Genomic DNA, 24,409 nt, shown 5'->3' with positions numbered 1-24,409 from the left:
ACGTCTGAATATTGACTACAGGATGTGGGTCAGGTGCTTTTTGTAAAATATTTCTGTCTTAACATTAAATACTTTATTTAATATGAACCTTGATAAATATAGCAACACTGAATTTTACTGTAGAAAGCTCAGTATGATTCTAAACAAGTTTAATTGAACAAAAGTGGCGCTCGTCTCAAGGAAATGGACAAACTTTATAGCTGAGGAATGAAGAAAAGTGAAAGCGTCCGTTGTTCCTGGTGTGGTTCTGATGGAGTTTTGTGTCTTATCACTGTGTCCTGGACTGCTGTCATTATAGTAAATGACTTCAACAATCCACTGTTGCATGCTCAGCGATGAGAGTTTCACTGTACCTCGGCTGGGCTGCAGGGCTCCTCCTGGTGCTGGGAGGGCTGCTTTGCAGTTCTTGTCCACCAAAAGAGAACTGCTCAACGTCTGTCATATACAATCCTGTAAAAATGTCAAAGCCATCGGGTGGGGTCGACACTCTTCTCAGCCACACAGATCCAGCATCACAGTAATGATGTGCAGTTTTATATGCATGAATTAAACATATATATATATATGTGTGTGTGTGTGTGTGTGTGATGAGTGGGGCGGGGCCAAGAGCCGTGGGAACAGGAGCGAGTGCGGTGGAGTGATTGGAAATGAGCGACACCTGCTCGACCCACCGGTCTCGAGTCCAATGGAGGAGATGGAAGGATATAAAACAGGAGCGATGACAGTGAAGGACGAGAGAGGACCAGGCCTGGATTTTAGTTTGTGTTTTGATTTTGTTTGTGCATGGCAGTCATCTGTGAGGGGCTGCCACGCTGTTTTGTGTTTATTTGATTATTAAAGTTTGATTTGATTGTCCACTGTGTTCCCGCCTCTAGGGGTGCTCCGATCACGATCGGCCGATCGTTATGCGCATCTCATCAGTAAAGCCGGTTCTCTAATCAGCGATTAATTCCATCAGGTGCGTGATTGCTCATAGAGCAGCTGTTACTACACAGAGCCGTTGTTAATAGAGAAGATGCGCAAATCACGTTAATTTTCAGCGTTTATTGGCCCATCTTCTCAGTTAACAACGGCTCTGTGTAGTAACAGCTGCTCTATGTGAAATCACGCACCTGATGGAATTAATCGCTGATTAGAAAACCGGCTTTACTGACGAGATGCGCATTAACGATCGGCCGATCGTGATCGGAGCACCCCTACCCGCCTCCTTCTTCCCGATAATTATGGAGTTTTTATTGTTACAGTGGTGCCGAAACCTGGGAGAAGGAGGGAAGACTGTTGGAAGACCATTTCAGGTGACTACCTCTTCAAGCTCATCAAGAGAATGCCAAGAGAGTGCAAAGCAGTAATCAAAGCAAAAGGTGGCTTCTTTGAAGAACCTACAATATGACATATTTTCAGTTGTTTCACACTTTTTTGTTATATATATATCCACGTGTTAATTCATAGTTTTGATGCCTTCAGTGTGACTCTACAATTTTCATAGTCATGAAAATAAAGAAAACTCTTTGAATGAGAAGAGAATGAGAAGGTGTGTCCAAACTTTTGGTCTGTACTGTATATTATTTTATTTTATTAGGATTTATTTTAATTATTTTGTTGTACTGCGTTCACTCTCATTCTGTTTTCTGTATGTGGGGGATTGGAACGCGCAGTACTCAACACTAGGAAAACCTGCTGTTCAGGAAAACCTACTGACACCATTAGTAAGTCGAACAAAACATGTGCATACTGAGAACAAGATGGTGCATAGCATTTTCTTTGTACATCAAATAACGTGACAGACCTGTTTTTGACTACCAATAATTTTAGTTCATATAATATCTAATAGAAGGTGCAAAAAGTTCATTTATTTCAGTAATTCAACTCAAAATTTAAAAATCTTGTATTAAATAACTTAATTGCACACAGACTGAAGTAGTTTAAGTCTTTGGTTATTTTAATTGTGATGATTTTGGCTCACATTTAACAAAAACCTACCAATTCACTATCTCAACAAATTAGAATATGGTGACATGTCAATCAGCTAATCAACTCAAAACACCTGCAAAGGTTTCCTGAGCCTTCAAAATGGTCTCTCAGTTTGGTTCACTAGGCTACACATGTCACGCTGTCTGGTCTCTGTTTCCTTGGGTGTCCACTAGTGGTCTCATTTCCCCATAGGCACCTCACCGCAGGCACTACTATTCCCAAAGCCTTGTCCCTTCATCACAGTAATTGCACTCCTGTTAATTGCACTCAGGTGTCTTCACTTGATAGTCATCACCCTCCCTATATTTACCAGCCTTTTCATATTTGTCTTCATGGAGTCCTTACTTTCCGTCACCTAGTTTCCTCGCATTTCCTAGTCCTTGAGTTCCAGTTCTTGTTCCTGTTTGTTTAAGGCCTGTCAATGAATATTCTAAATTCGAAAATGTATTCGAATAGTAAAAAAAAAAAAAAGAATTTCGAAGGTGAAAATAATAATATTCTAATAAAAAAAAATGTGGAAAAAAAGGCCCGCGGTAGTAGAGGCGTGGTTGTTTGCTTTGCGAGTGGGCGCGCTAGCGCGCCTGAGGGTTCAGGGACAGGTCAAAGGAGTCGCACTGTCTGGCACAGCATCACTGCTGAAAGCTGATGCGTCTTCATGGAAGATGCCAGCAAGTGCAGCCCAACTCGACCGCAGCAGAGAAAATGAGGTAAAACTGTTGACCCGCGAAATAAAGTTGTATGCAAGCTATTTAAGATACAGTTAGCATACCATTCGACCACTAGCAACATGAGGTCACATCTCAAAAATGTGCACCCAAATGAGCATGGCATAATGTGTTGAACTCCAGCTAAACAGTCAAGTCTTGACACTTAACGTTACTTTGCATCACCCGGCACAAGCTCTTTGTCTGCAACACGACAAGAGGCCATAACGGATAAAATAATTTTGTTAATTTGTAAGGACATGAGACCGATCAGTATCGCGGATGGGGCACGCTTGGGGGAAGTCTGTCAAGCAATGGATCCGAGGTTTGATTATTTATCGTTTCATGTCAAGGAAAGGTTCCATGTTTACCACAGCACAGCGTGCTCGGAGCATTTAATGTCAGTTCTATATGCAAAACTTCAATTAATATTAATAATATTTGTTTCAATCACTGGATGAAGCCTGCTATATTTGGAACAACAGTCGCGACCTTAAATTGCTTGCACAAAAATTTGTTTGTTCATTTAAACCATTATGCGCAGAAAACGTGAGGGTGAGAGAGCGTGGGGTCTGCAGTCTTGGCCATTAGTTGATTTCCTTGTTTTTGTGTAGGTAATATGTTTTCATATATGTTTAAACTTAAATAGACAAGATCTATACAAGTAGTTATGTCTCTTTCTATTATTTTGGCCTGTTATTGACATAATGCACGTCATTGACAACATGTGCAACCAGATGTTCAAATAGTTTGAATGTTCGTGTATGTTCGAATGTTTTTTAGAAGGAATATTCGAACGTCATTTTGAGCAATTTTGACAGCCCTAGTTTGTTTGTTTGTTTGTTTCTGTTTGGATCTTGTTGGTTATGACCCCGGCTTGTTTTTGACCTTGATTTGGATTACCCTTAATAAAACCACACTGCACTTGATCTTCCGTCTCCTGTGTTCCTGTACGTGACAGAAGGACTCCATCAGGCCAAGATCCAGCGGTGTGGGATTTCACATATGTTCCCCAGCCACCATAAAGGAGTGGATGGGGAGACTTTCCAACCTAACCACTCTCCGTCAAAAGGGGAGTGAGCTGGGGTGCTTGGCACAAACGTTCTGGACAATGGCAGTGGGGATGGGGTATAATAATAAGGCCCTGAAGGACCTATTCAATGACTGCCTGGATGATCCTTTGCCTGGGTGGGAGATGAAGGGGCTGGAGATACTGGACTTTTGGGGTTTCACCAGTTACCTACAGCATCGATCTCGGTGGGATGACTCAGCCACACCTGTTTCTCTCGGTGAGATGGCCGACTCTAGACCGGGGTCTACAGACAGTAGGACCGCCAGCCCAGCGCCACGGCACAAGGTGGCCGCCAGCCCAGCACCATGGCACAAGGTGGCCGCCAGTCCTGTGCCACTGCCCAAGATGGCCGCCGGCCCAGCGCCACTACCCAAGATGGCCGCCGGCCAAGCGCCACAGCACAAGGTGGCCGCCAGCCCAGCGCCAATGCCCAAGATGGCCGCCGGTCTAGCGCCACTGCCCAGGATGGCCGCCGGTCCAGAGTCATGGCACAAGATGGCCACTTGTCCAGCGCCTCTACACGGGATGACAGCCATGGTTGACCCTCCAGGGTCGAGTCAGGTTCCCATTGACCCTCCAGAGCCAAGTCAGGTTCCCGTTGACCCTCCAGAGTCAAGTCAGGTTCCCATTGACCCTCCAGAGTCAGTGCAAGTCACCTTTGACACTCCAGAGTCGGGTCAGGTCACCGTTGACACTCCAGAGTCGGGTCAAGTCACCGTTGACACTCCAGAGTCGGGTCAAGTCACTGGTGATCTTCAAGGACAGAGTCAAGTCACCGGTGTTCTTCACGGGCAAATTCAAGTCACCATTGATCTTCATGTGCAAAGGCAAGTCACCATTGATCTTCATGTGCAAAGGCAAGTCACCAGTGATCTTCATGGGCAAAGTCAAGTCACCGACTATCTTAATGGGCAAAGGCAAGACACCATTGATCTTCATGAGCAAATGCATGTCACCATTGATCTTCATGAGCAGAGTCAGGTCACCAATGATATTCATGAGCAGAGTCAAGTCACCATTGAGCCTCATGAGCAGAGTCAAGTCATGTATTTTTTTTTTTTAAACAATATATGCACGTGAGGCACCAGCGCAATTTAGAAATAAGAATTATTTTGTAAATGCTGGACCGTTCTTCATTTTGTTTTTCGAAATGAAAACATATAGCTTTTAATCCTTGTATTTATATATATATATATATATATATATATATATATATATATATATATATATATATATATATATATATATATATATATGTCTGTGGTCTTGGGTGACGGGATGGGGGGCTTATGATATTAGACTTCGTAGCCTATAATAAAAGATAATGAATTTCACTAAACACATTTTTATTCAAAGATCAACTCTTTAGTCTGCCACAAGAAACAACAACATGAAAATCATGAACTCAAATGTCATTGTTGTTTTTTTTGTTTTGTTTTTTTTACAATGACTGTTGTAACAGTGCGTATATCAGACCTTTCTGTAACGCTAACGCTAATGAGCTTAAACGTATTTTTTGTACACAGTGCCGCGAACTGTCAATTACTCATGTACGTGTGCATCACTGTCCTCCTCGCAGCTGCAGCAACTTGTGCTCTCTTCATCAAGCTTTAAAACAAAAAGGGGACAAAAGGGTCATATTGCCTTTGTGCATATAGATTAATAGATAAATGAATGTCTAAATTCGTGCCTAGCCTACGGTATTTTTTTAGAACTTTTTTTAGATCCTGCAGCCAATGAGCAGCCGGCGGGGGCCTGTTGCAGGACGACTCAACCTCCGCAGACAGTTTTTAATGTTTACCAGACAATAACTACTCAAGGACCTGCAGGGATATAATTTAGGCTTGGTGGGGTGACAGCCAGCGAGTCATCTGATTCTGACCGTGTTGTTTTAGTACTCAGAGTCTGAAGCTAGGAGAGCATATTAAGTGTTCTTCACAGTAATTTGATTTTTACCGAGCCGAGTGTGCGCGTATAACACATCCTCTCTGGCCACTTTGAGATGTTGACTGACAGCGAAAAAAACAATGCATGGGCTTTCTACTTGTAAAACTCAAAGGCTGTATAGGTAATGTAGCCTCTGCTCTCGGTGGGACAAATTAGGAAATTTGCATTGTGAAGGGCGCTCTGAAAAGCGGCAGCGCAGGCAAAAGATTAAAACCTCTATTAAAACAGATGTCCAAATGAGCGTACAGTATGCTAAAAGCACGTTCTGGCTGCACGAAAAGGTTGCGGTACGCTCAAGAGCTATATTTGGAGCTATATTGGTACTGAGTACCGGTGCGTACCGGCCCACTTACAGCACTGTCTAGGCCTATTACTTAATGACTGTTTAAAAACAATAGCATGCAATAAGCGCCTTTGTGTCAAGGTCTTTCTTTTAATTTTTGATGAGTAGACTGTAGCCTAAGACTATCTCACGTTTTGAAATTAACTCGCTGTAAATTTTCTAATGGTTTTTAAGGATGTTATAATGTTATATTATAATGTTGTTGTTTTACTTCCTCCTTTTATCTCTGTTTACAAACCAACATTTTACAATTACATTACAATTACATTACGTGGCGGTACACACGGTTGTATTACCCATTTTGGTTTTCTACGTACTGTACTTGAGTCTGTGTGCATTGATTTTATTTAATACACAGTTTCACAATTTGAGTTGAATTACTGAAATAAATGAACTTTTCATTTATTAACATAACATTCTAATTTATTGAGATGCACCTGTATACAGCTGGATGAAAAATATAAAAAAAAGGATATAAAAAAAGTTAAAACGTTTCAGTTCAATTGAGAACCAGTTCTCCTGCCTATAGCCTTCCTTACACGGCTCGTGTTACACAGTTCTCAGGCTTATACACACAAACAACCGGGCCTTGCTTACAGTTGAAGCCTTATTTGTTATAGTTCTTATTTTCCCTCCTCATCAGTCCCGAGTCACAGCCCAGCTAGAAATGTTTCATGTTCTGGGAATTTTTTCAGAGGCAAGTTTTATTTTAGTTCCCTGAATGTTCTGCTAAAAATGTGGATAATATTCTCTAAAAATATTCTGAAAATATTTATTGATAACATTGTTAGAACATTATCCTCTAACATTCTAATAAAGCTTCCAATCACACTAGATGTGCTAGATAGAAGTCAAATTTTGATTGAAAGTAAAAACCCAACTTTTGTTTGATGTCAAGCTCCAGGGTAAATAACAAAAAAAAAAAAAATTAAGAATAATAAAATAAACCCCAGTACCAGCTTCACTTATAAACCAGATTTATTTTATTTCTGACATACATTTACAAAAGGTCTTATTTAGATTAACAGAGGTGTTGATGGTTTATTGAATATTAATAGTTTGGTTTGATATCACCATTATGGTGATCAGTTTTGCCAAAACATACAGCAGCAGCAGCAAAAAAAAGCATTTAAACTTCAAGTGTTACACTGCCCAAATAAACTGTATCACAGAAATAAAGTCAATCTGGTTTATAGTAAGGGAAGTTGGAAATACTGTTGTTTAGTTACTGAAGATGGCAAAGGTTGGGTTTTTACATTCAACCAAAATTTTACACCTGAGCAACATTTGAGTACACATCCAATGCTCAATGGGAGGCCTCCTGTTTATATCTTAATTTGAATGTTCGGCGATAATGTTCTAATAATGTTATCAATAAACATTTTTACAATGTTTTTAGGGAATGTTATCCTACCTTTTAGCAGAAAATTCTGGGAACTAAAATAAAACTTGCCGCTGAAAACATTCCCAGAACATGTTCTCTGAACATTCTTAGAACAATGACATTCCTAGCTGGGAGGGTTCTTTCTGGTCAACACTTCAAGGAAATGTCACGTATTCTTTTTAAGCAAAGCACATTCAAATTATTTTATGTCAGAATACATGCATTGACATGACTGGTTTACATCTCTAAGAATGCAAAGACAGAAATAATAGCATGACAAGCATCTCTCCAGCTCCCTGTTCAGAAATCTGCTCCTCAGTCAGAATCGGTTTAATTCACGCTCCAAACACAAATAGTAATTAAGCTTCACCTGTAGTTTGATAAACTGCCCCCTAATGAGAGAAAGCCATTTAAATGCTACTGCTGCAAATACAGTATTGTTCAAAATAATAGCAGTACAATGTGACTAACCAGAATAATCAAGGTTTTTCGTATATTTTTTTATTGCTACGTGGCAAACAAGTTACCAGTAGGTTCAGTAGATTCTCAGAAAACAAATGAGACCCAGCATTCATGATATGCACGCTCTTAAGGCTGTGCAATTGGGCAATTAGTTGAATTAGTTGAAAGGGGTGTGTTCAAAAAAATAGCAGTGTGGCATTCAATCACTGAGGTCATCAATTTTGTGAAGAAACAGGTGTAAATCAGGTGGCCCCTATTTAAGGATGAAGCCAACACTTGTTGAACATGCATTTGAAAGCTGAGGAAAATGGGTCGTTCAAGACATTGTTCAGAAGAACAGCGTACTTTGATTAAAAAGTTGATTAGAGAGGGGAAAACCTATAAAGAGGTGCAAAAAATGATAGGCTGTTCAGCTAAAATGATCTCCAATGCTTTAAAATGGAGAGCAAAACCAGAGAGACGTGGAAGAAAACGGAAGACAACCATCAAAATGGATAGAAGAATAACCAGAATGGCAAAGTCTCAGCCAATGATCACCTCCAGGATGATCAAAGACAGTCTGGAGTTACCTGTAAGTACTATGACAGTTAGAAGACGTCTGTGTGAAGCTAATCTATTTTCAAGAATCCCCCGCAAAGTCCCTCTGTTAAAAAAAAGGCATGTGCAGAAGAGGTTACAATTTGCCAAAGAACACATCAACTGGCCTAAAGAGAAATGGAGGAACATTTTGTGGACTGATGAGAGTAAAATTGTTCTTTTTGGGTCCAAGGGCCACAGGCAGTTTGTGAGACGACCCCCAAACTCTGAATTCAAGCCACAGTACACAGTGAAGACAGTGAAGCATGGAGGTGCAAGCATCATGATATGGGCATGTTTCTCCTACTATGGTGTTGGGCCTATTTATCGCATACCAGGGATCATGGATCAGTTTGCATATGTCAAAATACTTGAAGAGGTCATGTTGCCCTATGCTGAAGAGGACATGCCCTTGAAATGGTTGTTTCAACAAGACAATGACCCAAAACACACTAGTAAACGGGCAAAGTCTTGGTTCCAAACCAACAAAATTAATGTTATGGAGTGGCCAGCCCAATCTCCAGACCTTAATCCAATTGAGAACTTGTGGGGTGATATCAAAAATGCTGTTTCTGAAGCAAAACCAAGAAATGTGAATGAATTGTGGAATGTTGTTAAAGAATCATGGAGTGGAATAACAGCTGAGAGGTGCCACAAGTTGGTTGACTCCATGCCACACAGATGTCAAGCAGTTTTAAAAAACTGTGGTCATACAACTAAATATTAGTTTAGTGATTCACAGGATTGCTAAATCCCAGAAAAAAAAAATGTTTGTACAAAATAGTTTTGAGTTTGTACAGTCAAAGGTAGACACTGCTATTTTATTGAACACACCCCTTTCAACTAATTGCCCAATTGCACAGCCTTAAGAGCGTGCATATCATGAATGCTGGGTCTTGTTTGTTTTCTGACAATCTACTGAACCTACTGGTAACTTGTTTGCCACGGAGCAATAAAAAATATACTAAAAACCTTGATTATTCTGGTTAGTCACATTGTACTGCTATTATTTTGAACAATACTGTAAATCACATCCATTTCATTATTTAAAACATTGTTTCTCAGAAATAAAACAAGAATTTTCAAATGGTTGTCTCTGTTTTCTATCCTCCCCAGCCCCTCCATGGCTCTGCAGGTCTTGGGAATCACTCTTTCAATGATCGGCTTTGCAGAAACCATCATCATCTGCTCTGCCCATGTGGAAAGTGACGGCCTTCATCGGCACAAACATTGTGGCTCAGGTTTTCTGGGAAGGACTGTGGATGACGTGTGTGTACGAGTGCATCGGTCAGAAGCAGTGTAAACTCTACGACATGCTGCTGGATTTGGATCATTCCCTGCAGGCGGATCGCGGGCTGATCCTGACTACCATGGCTCTGACCTGGTTGGCTTTCCTCATCTTTCCGGTCGGGGCTGATTGCACAAATTGCCTCAGTAACCCATGAGCCAAAGCACGGATCATGATGGTCTCTGGGATCACATTCATGCTTTCTGGACTGACCTCTGTGGTACCCGTGTCGTGAACGGGCAACTCCATCACCAGAGACTTTCATAATCCCATCGTGCATGAAGCACGAAGAGGGATATGGGGGAAGCGCTCTACAATATGTGGACTGGGTCACAACGGGCTTTCTGTTTGTCGGTGGGGCGGTACTCTGCACTAGCTGCCCAACAGAGTGGCACAACTACTCACCGAGATACACCTTAACAGAGACTGACACTTAGAACTATGTGTGATATAGAGCTCATGCCACTAAACGGATACACTGATCAAGTGCAAAAGTGATATTGTACAAGAAAAGTTAAACTCAGAGAATATACTTACCTTTTTTTTTACTTTCAGTGGTAAATAAGAAAAGTTGGAGTTTTATAATGTGTTTAATAATGTGTTTCTGCTTTGTAAGGATTTAGACAAATAATTTTAAGTAAAAAGGTTGTGTTTAAAATAATTACCATCTGACACATTGCCCTGACTCCTGCTGGAGTGTAAATTGAATGCTCTATTTTTATTTGAGCATAAAATGATTACTGAACAATCTTAAGATTCAGTGAAAATTATTCCATTAAAAGACCATGGACAAGACCATGTCTGCAACTATTTATCTCAAACTTTTATGTAATATTTCACATTACATTTATCTATTAGAAATAAATGAGATATACCACACACAAATGTAAAATCTGTTATTTTCACTGTCATGTCATTCCAACCCTATAAAACTTCTGCAAAACCCAAAATATTTTGATAGATATTTTTAAGAATGTAAGGAGCACTAGAACATGATTTGTTTGTTTCTTCTTCTTCTTTAAAATGCATTGTATTTGAAATGTCATAATAGTGATTTTCGTGTAATATGATTATGTGTTTACTTTTTAATTTAAGTTGCCAGTTACTATATGAAAATTAGCCTTTAAGGAATTATTTTCTTTCTGTTTATTAATGATTAATGAGTGCTGTCCCCATCAAATAAATCAAATAAAGTAAGTAAATAAATAAATAAATAACAGTTTTGATTACCATTGACTTTCATTGTGTGGAGAGAAAAATGGCCAGTAGATTATGACAGGATTTTTTTTTTTTTTTTCGTTTTTGAGTTCTGACCCTTTGTTTTAAACCCTAAAGCTTAGCCTAACTAGCCTATAATGACAAGTACATGTGCTGTTGTGAACTACAACACCTTGGTGAGTAGAGGACATGGACAACATTAGGCATTTTGAACAGCAAAATAAATAAATAAATAAGATTACAAATTATTAAAGAGATTATATGCCGTGCAAATTGTCTGGGTACTTTTTTGTTAAAATAAAGTTGTAGATAGAAAATTGTATTAGATTTTAGATACACCGTCTGGTGCACCTGGACATATCATCAGTGATGTAACCTAGGATCACTGGGGATTTCGGGTCTTTCAACAATCAGACCCCCTCCCCTAGGCGACCCAGCCGGGGTGATCAGGTCCCAGTTTATGTCCAGGTAGCGCTACTACCCTACACGCCATGCCTCTCCTCTCCTGATCCACAGCCACCTTGATGCTACTTCTGCACCATCAATGGCCAACTTGATGGCCCTTCGCTGGCTTGCCCCTGTGATGCCAAGCATTTTGTAGGCCCTGCAAAGGGATTGGCACACAAACCCTGACATCCCACTTCGACAGGTTTGCATATTGCCCGCCACCCATTGCTCCGGCAATCCTCCACAAGCTGGGAGTACTTTGCCCTTTTTCTTTCATTGGCCTCCTCCATACGGTCCTCCCAAGGCACTGTGAGCTCCAAGAGAATTACCTGCTTGGAGGCCTCTGAGGTAAGCACAATGTCTGGCCTTAATGTTGTTATGGCAACTGCCTCAGGGAACTTCAGCTGCTTGCCCAGATCAACTGACAGCTCCCAGTCACGCGCCGTTGCCAACAGGCCAGAGAAGGTGCCCTGGGCACCTGGTGTTGACTTCTCCCCAGCTCTGACAAAAGCTGTGGTCTTCACTGGGCGGAGGCTCTTGCTTTGGCTAATTCCACTGCAGATAGAATCCGCTTTTAGCACCTGGTCATGCCGCCAGCGGTAACGCCCTTCGCCCAGGACTTTTGGACAGCAGCTCAGGATGTGTTCCAACGTTCCTTTCTTTTGGCAGAGGGGGCATGCTGGTGTCTCCACCTTTCCCCAGGAGAAGAGGTTGGATGGACTTGGCAACACATCATAGACCGCCTGGATCAGGAATTTTATCCTGTAGGGTTCAGCCTTCCAAAGCTCAGTCCATGTGACTTTGCGATCCACTGTTTGCTCCCATCTTGTCCAGGCGCCCTGTTGCCGCATCCCAGCCATCTGGCAAGCTCGCTTCTCCTCAACTCCTGCACGCACCTCCTCCAGAATCAGTGACCTCCTCTCTTTCCCTTCCGCCTTGTCGTAGTGAGGAGTTCGTCTGCTGCCCAGGCCAGCTCTCCCCTGTGCCACTGAGCCCACCAACACCTTTTGCCGTAGCCTTGACTCCGCGTCATCCACTGCCACAGTAGCCCTCCACTTCCGCCATGTCCTGACCTCAATCCCAGCCTGGGCAACCTTTGGATCACTGGAATCCCGATACTGTAGGACCTCCCTGGACCGCGTCACCATGAACTCCTCGCTCAGGCTGCTCATGAGAAGCTTCAGCTTGTTGTTCTGCCCATATAGAGCGATGCTGCTCAGGCTTCGAGGCAGTCCCAGCCACCTGCGCAGAAACCTGCTGATACTCATGTCAAAACCTTCCACCGTTGAAATGGGGACTTCATACACCAAGAGGGGCCATAGGATCCGAGGGAGGACACCGTGCTGGTAAATCCAGGCCTTGAACTTGCCAGGAAGGCCAGACTTGTCCACCACGGCCAGCCAGGTCTCCAGGTCTTGGATGGTCACTTTTGTGGAAGCTGCGTCTCGCAGGCTGCAATTGAACACCTTCCCCAGGCTCTTCACAGGTTCCTCTGTCAGTGATGGTATCTTGGTGGTGCCAAGTGAGAATTGGAACTTGTCAGTAACCTTCCCTTTCTTCAGCACGAGGGACCTTGACTTTGCTGGCTTGAAGTTCATGCGAGCCCAGGACATCAGCTCCTGAAGGCCGTTCAGGATCCACCTGCAGCCTGGGACAGATGCTGTGGTCACTGTCAGGTCATCCATGAAGGCTCGGATGGGTGGCTGTCTAACTCCAGACTTAGAGAGGGGCCCCCTACACTGCATTTCTGCAGATTTCACCAGCATGTTCATGGCAAGTGCAAAAAGCATGACTGAGATTGTACAGCCAGTGATGATCCCCTTCTCAAGCTTGTGCCATTCTGAGGTTGTTGTTCCGGAGGAGACTCTCATATGGAAGTTGGCATAGTAGTCCTGGATGAGGTCTCTGAACTTATTCGGGGTGTGATGGCGGTTCAGTGCCTCTTCGACCAGTTTATGGGGTATGGATCCATAGGCATTTGCGAGGTCCAGCCACAGCACAGCCAGGTCCCCCTTGTTCTCTCTGGCTTCCATGATAAGCTGAGTGACCATGCCTGTATGCTCCAGACATCCAGGTATCTCCTGGGGCTCCTCCTTCTGGACTGATGTATCGATATAGGAATTCTTCAGGAGGTAGTCTGTCAGTCGCCTGGAAATGAGGCTGAAGAAGATCTTTCCTTCAACACTCAGCAGTGAGATGGTCCGGAACTGATCGATTCTCTGAGATTTCTCCTCCTTCGGGACCCAAACACCCTCTGCTTGTCTCCACTGGTCTGCTACCCTTCCCCTCCTCCAAATCACTTTCAGGATCTTCCAGAGTCTGTGGAGTAGTCTTGGACAGTTCTTATAAACCTTGTAAGGTACTCCACTAGGCCCTGGAGCAGAGTTTGCCCTTGCCCTTCTAACCACCTCCTGGATCTCCTTCCAACCGGGCTCTTTCCTGTCAAAGTCCAGTGCTGGTGCAGGTAGATTGATAAAGAACCTGCAGGGCCCTAGGTCTTGCTCTCTGTACTCATCACTGTAGGATTGCTTGAGGTGGTGGTCAACCTCAGCTTTGGAGCAGGTGAGTTTGCCGCTGCGCTTCTGTCCTAGCATCTGTTTCGTAAATCCAAATGGGTTCGCTAGAAAGGCAGCTCTCCTCCTGGACCTCTCCTTCCTCCTCCTCCTATGCCCCTCTGCTCTCCTCAAAGTCATCAGCTTTTTGCGGATTATGCTGCGTAGCTCCGCAAGCGGTCCCCTCTCCTCTTTGCTTGCAACCTTGAACTGCTGCCTCAAGGTCTTCAGCTCCTGCCTGAGCTGATGGATTTTACTTGCTCTGTTGTTCATGGTATAGGGGGGCTTCGCTGCTCGCTTCTCCTCAAGTCCAAACCTCTCTGCAGCTAGGCTGATGATGATTAAAACTTAAAATAATTAAAACTTAACACCAAAACATTTTCATCCTAAAACAATTTAGATTAATTAACTACACATTTTTATGGTCATTAATGGGTAACAATTACATTACAGACATTATTTAGTATATCTAATCAAAACATCAAATAAATCTAATTAAGCTAAATCATTGGGACTAAATTGGCCCACTTTCTAGTATATAAAAGTATACTTTTAAGTATACTTTAAGTATAGCAGTAGCAAATTTTGAGTACATAACTAGTTTACCTCTATGTTTGTAGTTTGTACTGCAGTTATACTGAAAGTGAACTTATAGGTACACTGATAGTTTACTAATTAAATACATTGTACACTTTGAAGTATAGTCTCAGTAAACTACTAGTTTAGTAGTTTTATACTGCAAGTATACTCATAAGTTGTCTTTAAGTGAACTTTGCATCATACTTTAAGTATACTACTATGTCCCTATTTATGTTTTAATGTGTATATATTTTGTTATATGAATATCTGAACATACAAAACATCCAAAGAAAGAACAGGGTATCTGCTTGTAAACAAAAGCATTTTATTCTAGCTTCATGCATTTTTTTTTTAAACACAAAGTTTAATGTAAAAAAAATATAGTAATAACATCTTGAACAAAAAGTTTAAAAAATAATCTATGAATCGGATTCAGAATGATAATCAAAACTTAGATTGAGTCGATCAACACTCCAATGCTTGACTGTAATTATTATCTCTTCATCAGTCATTTTATTCCATAACGTTAAGGTTTTGATGCTGTTTCATGTCAGATGATCTTAGTATCTAGTGTATCTTTTTCTTCTTCACTTGTGTTTTTTTGTAAATTCTGTACAGAAGATATGTACTAGCGCTAATTCTTAGGGGCACAAGTATAGTTCAAAATATTGGAATTTTGTAAGTATAAGTATACTTAAATTTCATTTTAAGGATATTTCTGAAAAGTACATATAGCCCATTTATGAGAATTACATAAAAAGTCAACTAAAAGTATACGTTCCTATTTTTAGTTTAAAATAAGTATAATAGTACACTTGAATAAACTTCTTTTTCATAAGTGTTACTGTGAACAACTATCTGCACACACAAGGCCAACAGCCAATTAACATTCAACATTTGATTCAGCATACACAAGAGCTGATAATATTACACTAGAAGGCTACAGAATACTGAGAGCATGTATATCACTGGAAACTACATAGCTGCCTTATCTGAAACGTCACAAAGCTAAGTTCAAGTATCCTACTGCCACATGTTCAGTTTGTTTTGTCATAGTTTACTTTGTGTTTCCAGTTTGGTTCCTGTTTTTCCTTATTTGGTCATGTTCCTGTGTTCATTAGCTCCTTCACTCATTGTTTAATTAACGAGAGTTTGGTTTGTACGAGCTGTCTCCTTCGCCTTCCTCCTCCTGACACAACCGTGACACCTACTCTATTCATGGAGCATGATGAAGAAGTCATGGGTTTGAAGCACACAGAAACTACATTCTTTAAATTCTTGAATGATAGGATGGGGAAATTAAACTTCAGATTTCCCCTGACTCTTCTGTGATGAATTCAAAACTTTGACAGTGTCACTGGAAAATATATGAATGAATGATAATTAATTATAATGTAAGTGTAAGAAATCAGTTAAAAGCCTGTGGGAAATAATAAAAAAATTAATTAATTAAAGATCTGTTGTATAATGCAGATAGATTCAATGTTATGAGCACAAATAAAAGTGTGTTTGCCACTCTGATAAATGTATATAAAATGTGTGTGTGTGTGTGTGTTATTATTAAAGTGTGGCAATAAATGCCGGAATGAAAATCAATATGATGTTATAGAAGAATTATGTAAGAAGAAGGCTGATAGAAGTAGCCTATGATGAAGAATAATAGAAGAGCCTAATATGACTAGCAGGGTTTTGTTATGGGAATTATTTTATTTTCCTTAAATAATTTGTATTCTTAATTTTACTTGAACGGCTGGGTATTTAAAATGTAATCGAATAATTATGCATGAAAACTTGCTCACGAACATTGTGACACACTAAAGCAAATTAAGCACGTGATTTGACAGAAAGTAAAGAGGCTTGTCTGAGATACGGCTCACCTCACCTCACATTTAGGCGAGACTAGGCGGCTGCAGTGAGGGGAGGAGTGAAATAAACGCAGTCAAGACGGATAGATCAGAGATCTCGATGTAGAACAGACACCTACGAGATCAAGGCAGATATTGCAGATGTTGCATTTTTTATGAAAACAAATATGATTTACAAGAAACTATAAACTATAAAAACTACAAGAAACTGTTTAATTCCATTTGAAAGACATATAAATCATCCATTAATAAAAACATGTATTTTAGTAGGCCTATTTTTCTGAAATATGACAACCAAATATCTCACACAGAGACTGCACTGTCATAGTTTTGGGGAATATTCATGCATAATTTAAAAACAATCACAAGATATCAGATAAAAAACACAACATTTTAGAAGAGAACACAACATCACAGTTGTTTTAACCAATGATAATTAAGCCATGCCATCAGCAAGTCATTTCCCATCATGCTTTTGGTCAGCCCAGCTGATATGAAAGCAAGGCAGACTGCTCTCGGACACATTTCTAACAGGCATGAGCCGCAACAATGTCTTGAGCCGCGAAAGAGAGAAGAAAAGTGGTGTGACATGGGCTCTATTGGGCTCATTGAAAACAAAACATGCTGCTTCATTTTTTATTATTTTCAGAGATTTCACATGTTGGAAGTCCAGCCAGAAGAGCATTGCAATAGTCAAGCCTAGAAATGACAAGACCCTGGATGAGAAGCTGTGTTTTATGCTCTGTTAGGAAGGGTCTGATCTTCCTGATGTTGTAGTGCAAACCTGTATGATTGTGCTATTTTTGCTATATGATTAAAGGTCAGCTGATCATCAAGGATTACCCCAAGATTCCTGGACGAAGTCGACGGGTTTATCGTCGATGAGCCCAGCTGGAAGGTAAGCTGGTGCTGTATGTATGAGGTGGCTAGGAAGATGAGAAGTTCTGTCTTTGCTATAGGTGAGGCTGAAGTTGATGCTATTCCATCAATGGCGAGATGTCCGTCAGACAGTTTTTACTCTAGTTGCAATGTTATATTGAGTCATGTTTGTAAAACAGTGATAAAAGCATATATATAGACGCACTTTATTGGTTTTTAAGTAGTATAGGCTTCATACTTGTACATTTGATGCCGTATTAAAGTACGTGTCAAAGAGTTGCTGTTGTGTTTCATGAAAAAGTTTCTAAAACTTCTGTGTATTTGACAAATATCGCATCTGTAATAAAGTATGCAAACACCACACAAGCATCACAATGGGATGCAGAAAGTGTCCGACTTCAAGTCTCTGCTTTAAATTCCGACCCAACTGCAGGAGGAAACTCTCGCTGATTGATCTGCATAGAGCCTGAATTCAAACACACCTAAGGTGCATCACAACATTGATGACAAACGAAGCCTCAAGGTGTGTGACTTCATGTAGCTTTGCATTGACCGATCGGTGTATGACATAAAAATATCATAAGAGCAATTTGAAAGCATTTAAATCCATCTGCACTCTATAGCTCTAGCATTACTTTGAAGTCAAATATTGATCAGTCTGTGCAATGCAGGTTCAAGATAGTGAAGGGTCATTCTTGAACAATTTGTTCATTTTGAACAAATCTTTAATGTGACTCGGGAAGATTCGTTCAGTCGAGTATGCACACAATTCTGTACTGGAATTAGTCTAGTAGGTCACCTGTTTCAGTCAATGCAGAGAGAATTTATTAGATCATCTCTAGAGTCTTTTGGTTTTTCGAGTCATTCGTTCATCACGTGACAGACCAATAAGCATAACAAATGCAGTCGGAAAGAGACTTGATAATAATAATAACCAACTCTCTATTACCTTTGTTACAACAATCAGTGTATAAAAAATAACCATCATGACAGAAATTCACACATTAATAAACTCTAAAGACGAGAAACACATTAAGAGTAAATTATAATAAGAATTTCTGTTTCTTACAGCATTATAATTTTTGTATTGTTTGTAGTGTAATCAACGTTTGCATAAGTACTAGATAGTAGACATGTTAGGGAAGTAACACGTAACATTTTAATTATATTTTGATAAAAATGAACAAAATGGCTCGAAAAAAAGATTAGTTAATTTTGCTGAACAAGACTCAAAGTTGATAAAATGATCTGAAATTCCCATCACTACTTCAAGTCTGACACACCTTAAGAATTCCTTTGTCGTCGATCACGTGACTCTGTGTAAGCAATACATGCCCTGATACCGGGCTTTACTAAAGACTGCTGCATGCTCGATACATGCCTTGAGGTTTCTTCAGTGTCATCGGTACTATCACTACTTGTACTTGTAATGAAAATGACTTAAATCTGTTAGAACAGTGATCTCCTATGAGGTTTAAATGTGGATTTAAAAACCAGCTAGCATGTCTGAGCTTAAGGGTTAAAAATCATTTTAGTCCTATTTAAATTAACAGTATTTCTTTTTTTTATTATTATTATTTTTTTTTATTATTATTACTGTGACCTTATTTCAGTCTCGTCTCCACTGGAGAGAATAAAATTATCCTTTGGCGCCACTCAGTGGATATTTTACATGTGCATCTCAATAAATTAGAATGTCGTAGAAAAGTTCATTTCAGTAATTCAACTCAAATTGTGAAAATCATGTATTAAATAAATTCAGTGTTCACAGACTGAAGTAGTTTAAGTATTTTTTTTATTGTGATGATTTTGGCTCACATTTAACAAAAACCCATCAATTCACTATCTCAGCTAATTAGAATATGGTGATATGCCAATCAGCTAATCAACACAAAACACTTTTGCAAGTTCATACAAGTTTAGTGAACTTCACAAGGAATGGACTGAAGCTGGGGTCAAGGCATCAAGAGCCACCACACACAGACGTGTCAGGGAATGTGTTGAACCACAGACATCGTCAGAGGTGTCTTACTAAGGAGAAGAACTAGACTGTTGCCCTGTGGTCCAAAGTCCTCTTTTCACATGAGAGAAAGTGTTACAACCACCTGGCTCTGGATGCAGTAACATTACAAAATACGGGAGGACACAAAACTAGATTAAAAAAAAATATATATCAATAGGACATCAAAATAATACATAAATTAAACACTATTAAAAAAAAAACATTGAGGAATGGAGAGGGAGACACACGGCCACGGCCCGGAACCTCTTCTGCTCTGTGAATCTCCATCTTTTAAGCCCAAACGCCAATCACAGGTAATGATCCACACCTGTACCAGACTCTTGCTTTGAAATAAGAAAACCGGATCACCACCTAGTGGACAAATGCAAAACACTCTGGCCATAACAGAGGTCCCAAAAAGGGAACTCTGCAAACATCAACTCCATTGTCATCTTTTTTGTAATAACACACCTCCTAAAATTAATAGTTAACTTATCTTCAATAAGACGAATAAACAAAGCATGCAAACAACAAAGATGTTCATCCCACGTCTGTGCACTAGAGCCCTGCGCAGGACTGTTTTCTGTATGTATGACCAGGCCCACCCGCCCCCGCAACCTATGAGTTCCTCTCCTATCCACACCCACAATATTTGTTTCAACTCCCGCCTGCTCCCGTGGACTTTATACCAGAGCTTGTGAAAAATGTACACAAATATTCAGACTAAATATTCATTCAAGTTAACATCCAGAATAACAGAATTTAAACTATATAGCTATTAAATAATATGAAGTAACCGATGCTAAACCAAAGCACCACACATGATTCTTTTTTTTCATCATAAATAATTAACCATTAAAACAAAACCACAACTAGCAGCACCTCAGTTTTTAAACGCACGCAAGGCCTACTGCATACACATGCACCAAACGATTAACTAGGAAATAACTTTACCATTAAATAAATAAACACAGAGAACTTTGTTAAAATTATATCTAGCTTATTTTCAAAAAATACAATACTTATTAAAAAAAAAGTCTCACAGATTTCACTTTCACAATAGCTTGCTTAACAGGCTATTGCAAAAAAATAAACATTAATAGAAAAAGAAAGAATAATTATAACGTAGAGTCTAGTCGTAGACTACTTAAATAAATTTGATCATTGGGCCTTATTGCTTTGCTTACTCAATATTACTATGAAGGAAAAGTATATTGCTGACTGACTGCGGTCCCAGACTTGTGTCTTTCTTCCAAGATTCACGCGTACACACTGAATGCTCTCTCTGATGGCACACGAGATGCAGGAATGCTCAAAATAAAATGTGAAAATTTTGAGAGGACACGAATCGCTCTTTACCATTATTTTCAGTGAAAAATTAGAATTGTTTCAAGATGTCTGACTTGCCTTGTTTTGCTTTTTGTAAGGTAAACAGCAGCTTAAATTTTATTCACAACTTATTGTGTTGACTCCGTTCTACTACACACAAAATCCCACGGTTCCCCATGGGTCTCCCGCTAAATTTTCTGACCGCCCACTCCCGCCCGTAGCAAAGGTAAAACCACCCGCTCTACCCGAGATTTGCATTGGGTCTCGTGGGAGCCCAAACCCAATGCAGCCCTCTACTATGCACTATAACATCATCTAAATACATGGTACACCCTTCAATCCCTGAGACCACTCGATTCATCAGGCACTTCGCAAACCGGAACTCACACGTATAACCCAGATGGGATAATGAAAGCAGAAAATGATTGTGCTCGGGGAGTTAAGGGAACTTTATAATACCCTCCCAAGAGATCAATCTTGGTTACAAACTTAGCTGATCCCACAGAATCAACAAAAAAGTGACAGGAACTCATATATTAAAGTAATCAATTGCTCACGATTTTCTTTGGACAAATGTTCCAGCCTACCATCCAACTTAGTCAGCTGCTCCGAATTACATAGTTGAGATTGAACAATACAATCAGATGGAACTCCCTCTCTTTAAGTACAATCTGTAGCAATACTCAAAGAGACCATACTCACCTCTGTAAATAACACCACCGGCTTGATTTCAGCACCAGGGACAGCATTTTCGCCTGGGATTTAACAAGGTTTTCATGAGCTACTGTCATGGTCTTGTCATGATCCTGTCTCTCTCTCTCTGTCTCCCTCTGCTGGTTACTCTTCTCCTTTTCCCCTCACTCTCCATTTCTGTTTCACAGCTGTCTCCACTTCCCATTGTGATAATTTCCCTCCACCTGTTTCTCATCCTGCCTCATTTTCATGGCTACTTCTACCCTCTCGTTTTCCTGTCTCTTTGTCAGATTATTAACACCTATCAGCATCGGTCATTGGCGTCTGCACACTCAGTGTTGTCCTGTCCTGTCCTGTCTCGTCGGGGTTCAGTAGATCACAAACACTGCTGGAATTACTGTGCTCACCATTTGCACCCACAGAACCCAGTTTGTACCCAGTCTACGGGTCTTCCTCTGTTTCATCCGTTCCTCCCATGCCTTTGTTGGATTAACCTGTGGCCTGACTTTGTTTAATTAAAGACTATTGTCATTGCTCTCGCTCTTGAGTCCTCTCTCTCTTCAATCTTCATCACAGAATAATCTGACCACGATATGGACTCAGTGAGTGGCAGCCCGTTCCAGACCGCCGTTGAGCACCAGGGCGTCCTCCTTGGAAAGCATGAGGAGGACATCTCCGCTGCCCGACACGCCGTCGAGACTCTGGCCGCCCAAATGTCCGGGCTGTCCTGCCAGGTCCACAACTTACGCCTCCAGCCTTCCGCTTCTCTTGGTCCTCCTGTTCAAACGGAGCCACGGATCAATAATCCTCCGTTTTTTTCGGGTGAGCCTACACAGTGGCGTGCTTTCCTCACCCAGTGCGAGGTGGTTTTCTCGCTCCAGCCCATAACATATGCTAAGGAGAGAGCCAAGGTTGCTTTTGTTCTCTCACTCCTCCACGGGCGGGCTCGCGAATGGGGAACGGCCAATGGCCAACAGGGAGACTGAGGCGGAGTGCATCTCAAGTTTTGAGCGCTTCAAGGAGGAGATGATTCAGGTCTTCGACCGCTCCGCCTACAGAGAGGAGGCTTCTCGTCGGCTTTCCACGCTTCGGCAGGGGAGATCTGAGCCTGATTTCTCCATTGAGTTCCGGACCCTCGTCACCACTTGCGGATGGAACCAACCCGTGTTGGTCGCTCGCTTCTTGGAGGGACTGTCTCCAGAGGTTCGGGACGAGGTCCTGGTCTGTGAGATCCCCACCCGGCCCGACAATCTTATCGACCTGGCCATTTGTGTGGAGAGGCGATTTGACCAACGTCGCCGCACTCACCGCCTGGAGGACACGCTCTTCTCGCCGCCTCTCATCAACTCCGCCCACTCGGATCCCGAACCCATGCAGCTGGGAGGTCTGCGTATCTCACATAAGGAGTGTGAGAGGAGGATTTTGAACCGCCTCTGCATGTACTGTGCTAGTGCTACTCACTTTGTGTCCTCATGTCCGGTAAAAGCCAGCGCTCGTCAGTAGGATGAGGGTTACTGGCAAGCGGCATTACTAATTTACTCCCCCTGTGTCCTCTGTTTCTGTGTTTCAGGAGGAGACGGTAGACCTGACGGGAGTACCGGAGGAGTATCATGATTTGCGAGGGGTTTTCAGTCGTTTTGAGCCATGTCTCTTCCGCCCCACCGCCCGTATGACTGCGCTATTGACCTTCTCTCGGGTACCACACCCCCACGGGGTAGGCTCTACTCTCTTTCTGCTTCTGAACGGGAGGCTTTAGAGAATTATTTGTCCGAATCTCTCAGCGCCGGGACAATCATCCCGTCCTCGTCTCCTGCCGGCGCCGGTTTCTTTTTTGTCAAAAAGAAAGACGGTTCTTTGCGTCCATGCATAGATTATCGGGGACTGAATGACATCACCGTTAAAAATCGTTATCCGCTACCGCTGATGTCTTCAGCCTTTGATGTCCTGCAGGGGGAAAAGGTCTTTACCAAACTCGATCTCGGTAACGCTTATCATCTCGTGCGTATTCGGGAGGGGGACGAGTGGAAGACAGCCTTTAACACGCCCCTCGGCCACTTCGAGTATAGGGTCCTCCCCTTCGGATTGGTTAACGCCCCCGCTGTCTTTCAGGCACTAATCAATGACGTTCTTCGGGATATGCTCAATTTATTCGTTTTTGTCTCGATGATATTTTGATTTTTTCGCCCTCTCTTCAGATTCATGTACAGCACGTCCGCCGCGTCCTCCAACGTTTGCTTGAAAATCGACTCTTTGTTAAGGCCGAGATGTGCTCCTTTCATGCGTCATCAATAACGTTTCTGGGTTCCGTTATCTCAGCAGAAGGGATTAGTATGGACCCCACCAAGGTTCAGGCTGTGGTCGATTGGCCCGTTCCTGACTCTCGTGTTTCGTTACAACGCTTTCTCAGTTTTGCCAATTTCTATCGTCGCTTTATACGCAACTTCAGCCAGGTGGCTGCACTGCTTACCGCTCTCACCTCCGTCAAGTCTCATTTCAGATGGTCCGATTCTGCACAGGCGACTTTTGACCGACTAAAGACTCTTTTTACGTCTGCGCCTATCCTCCTCACTCCAGATAGCTCGAGACAGTTTATCGTTGAGGTCGACGCCTCCGAGGTAGGGGTGGGAGCCGTTCTTTCCCAGCGGTCAGTTTCTGATGACAAGATACACCCTTGCGCGTACTTTTCCCACCGTCTCTCCCCCGCTGAACGTAATTACTATGTCGGTAATCGCGAGCTCCTCGCCATATGCCTGGCATTGGGTGAGTGGCGACAGTGGTTAGAGGGTTCTACTGTCCCTTTTGTTGTATTGACTGATCATCGCAATTTAGAATACATTCGCTCCGCCAAGAGATTGAACTCACGTCAAGTGCGTTGGGCTCTTTTCTTTACGCAATTTGATTTTGTCATTTCTTACCGCCCGGGCTCTAAGAACGGTAAGTCGGACGCATTGTCCTGGCTCTTCGATCCCTCAATCGCCCGCACCCCCCGGGAGGAGATTATTCCTCCCGGTCGGGTGGTGGGCACTACGGTTTGGGGAATCGAAAGACAGGTTAAGCTCGCTCTTTCTCGCGTCGCTGCTCCCTGTAACTGCCCTAAG

At 41.8% G+C, this 24,409-nt stretch overlaps 2 pseudogenes; one reads left to right on the top strand and one right to left on the bottom strand.

The window, feature by feature from the left end:
• The first annotated feature begins 9,582 nt into the window (after positions 1-9,582).
• LOC128028734 (claudin-4-like) lies at positions 9,583-10,197 on the top strand (annotated as a pseudogene).
• A 1,245-nt stretch (positions 10,198-11,442) lies between these two features.
• LOC128028877 (uncharacterized) lies at positions 11,443-21,516 on the bottom strand (annotated as a pseudogene).
• Between the last annotated feature and the right edge of the window lie 2,893 nt (positions 21,517-24,409).

The sequence above is a fragment of the Carassius gibelio genome, chromosome A15, assembly GCF_023724105.1.
Source record: "Carassius gibelio isolate Cgi1373 ecotype wild population from Czech Republic chromosome A15, carGib1.2-hapl.c, whole genome shotgun sequence".
In the NCBI taxonomy this organism is placed as follows: domain Eukaryota; kingdom Metazoa; phylum Chordata; class Actinopteri; order Cypriniformes; family Cyprinidae; genus Carassius; species Carassius gibelio.
This window is presented reverse-complemented; position numbering and strand designations above follow the sequence as displayed.